Raw genomic sequence first — 2,668 nt, forward strand, 5'->3', positions numbered from 1 at the left:
ATTTACGAATAAATTCTTTACAAATCCCACCATGTGGATTCATGGATTTTTTTTTCACATTCTGTCTCTCACAGTTGAAGTATACCTCTGGTGCAAATTACTGACCTCTGTCATCATTTTAGGTGTGGGAACTTGCACAATCGGTGGCTGACTAAATACTTTTTTGCCCCACTGTATCTGGCATGATGTGGTTAAGTGGCAGGATCCTCAACACTGTTAACTAAGTGTTGATGTTTTGAAAATCCTTCACTTAACTGTCTGGTTGCAACATTTTGGCCATCTGTAAAGCTTTAGATGTCTGACTTAGCAACTGTCAGGTCTATTTAAATTTCAACAACATCATTATCTATTTTTAACTATACGTAATTATTAAATATTGTTCCCGTGTAACTTTAACCAAGGTGACAGACTTCCTGCAACATTAACCATATTAACCTGTTATTTTAATTCAAATCACATAGTTTTTCTAACTTGACCTAAGTCACATTTTAAATAAAATCCCTTTTACAAAATAGACACAAAACAAGCAATGAACTAAAAATGCATTTGACCAGTATGATTATTGATAATATTTTTGATGATTTCTGAGATTGTTAAGGGAAATTTTTTGGCAGTAATAATCATGTAGTGATTAGAACAAAAGATCAACACATATTATTAGTGTACAAAATTATCAGTCTGACGTTTGGTCTGGGATTGAGCCAGACTCCAGTTGTTGTTTCTGTCTGTTCCTTTTTGTGCCTAAACCTCAACAAACAATAACTTTCAAATTATTTTATTACTACCTTTACTACAATTTTGAAAGGCCTGTTCACATTCAGATAAGACATTTTTTGGTTTTTGTTTTATTTAATAAGAAAGTGATATTGAACACATTTTTGGGCATCCAAATAGCAAACATTGGTTTTCTTACCACCACCCGCAACATCTTCATGATGCCATCATTGAGATATGAGTCCTTAACAGCTGCTTTAACCTCAATGCGCCGTTCTCCCTCCTTCATGGGAATAATTACGAAGGGGACAGATCGTGTGGTCTCGGGCCCAACAGTGACCTCCTGGCGATACCTACCACGTTTGGAAGCTGAACTGCACACGTGCTCCTCCTCAGTCAAATCAATGCGTACCTTTATAAAAGAAAAACAGCAATGACAAAGTTGGAGAAGAGACTGATCATGTGGTGTTTCAAACTGGAAGAATACAAAGATCCTGATGAAATACGGAGATTTTTTTGAGCATTCCTTTAACTTTCGGCAATTTCAGTTACTCCTTATTTACAGAAAACGAAGGTAATAAACTCAACATGAAAAATGGTAAATGGTAAATGGCCTGCATTTGTATAGCGCTTTACTCAGTCCCTAAGGACCCCAAAGCGCTTTACACTACATTCAGTCATTCACCCATTCACACACACATTCACACACTGGTGACGGCAAGCTACATTGTAGCCACAGCTGCCCTGGGGCGCACTGACAGAGGCGAGGCTGCCGGACACTGGGGCCACCGGGCCCTCTGACCACCACCAGAAAAAGGGATCGTACTCTTCAATTTTAGTAATATATGATAAGCCTAGATAGATAGATAGAATAGTTTTACTTTGAACATGTAATTATGACTAAAACAACAAGAGAAAAGAAAAACTTAATGACATTAACTTTTTGTGAATATCTATCAATATATATATCTTGTCTACACAATGTTTATGCTCGAAAAGGAGTAGGATGAAACTTACACTTTTTCTGTTCCTACCCCCTTGATTGAAATTCTATTATTTATAAATCAATATTCAAAATTCAGCATTATATAATGTTTAACTATATACAAGTCTACACTTATATATAACACACAAATTAAAAAAATTCAAGCTCATGAACCAAAACAACAACAAACTACATTTTTACATAAAATGAGCAGACTATGGTTAACACGCACTAAATTTCTAAGCTTTGTTGAAATAATCTCTTTAATAATCAGTTCTCTTTTTTTCAAAGGATTTTGAGAACACAACATGAAAATGCACATAATAAACTACACAAGATGACACTTTTGGACACCACTGTGTTTCAGTTCAGTAATTATTGTGGTTCTGTACTTACAGTGATTTGATCAGGGCTGTAGTTGTGGAGGATTGCTTTAATTTCTATCTGCTCTCCACGGACAGCAGAATAAGGCAGCCTGAGATCAATGAAGAAATCCTTCTTGACAATGACCTCAAATGGATCACCCACACAGATTCCTTAAAGAAAATATGCAGAAAAGAATGACATTTTTTTTTTAAAAAAGTAAAGGGAAGGCGAAAAAAAGCCATATTTTAGTCACTGAATCCTCACCGTGAGTTCTTGACAGACTGATGCCGGTGAACTGCCAGGTTGTGATTGAATCTTGCAAAGGAACACTTTTCACAAATGATGTGGTGTCACTGAAATATAGAAAAATGTTTACAGTCTGAGAGATGTTAAGATGTAACTTCATTTGTATGTGTTTGTGATTTACTGTGACTCACCAGTTAGGTGTGTTTCTAGGGCAAGGAGGCAATTTGATATCAGACCAGAGCCAACTTTCTGGGAACTTGGTGCGAGTAACAATTTCATTGCTGTCCATGAAACTGTTGTCTTCTCCTTCACCTGGATTTTGATTAAAAATGATATAATTTTGTGAATTTTATGACA

The 2,668-nt window shown here is 35.9% G+C and overlaps 2 protein-coding genes across 2 annotated transcripts in view; both read right to left on the reverse strand.

Moving 5' to 3' along the window:
* The window catches only part of LOC102208279 (complement C3-like), a 125,673-nt gene that overhangs the window by 112,292 nt on the left and 10,713 nt on the right, over positions 1-2,668 (reverse strand). The window lies entirely within an intron of this gene.
* Positions 1-2,668, reverse strand: part of LOC102208541 (complement C3-like) — a 13,582-nt gene that overhangs the window by 10,044 nt on the left and 870 nt on the right. The window lies entirely within an intron of this gene.

The sequence above is a fragment of the Pundamilia nyererei genome, unplaced genomic scaffold (assembly GCF_000239375.1).
Source record: "Pundamilia nyererei isolate P.nyererei 1_Seehausen unplaced genomic scaffold, PunNye1.0 scaffold00134, whole genome shotgun sequence".
Classification (NCBI taxonomy): domain Eukaryota; kingdom Metazoa; phylum Chordata; class Actinopteri; order Cichliformes; family Cichlidae; genus Pundamilia; species Pundamilia nyererei.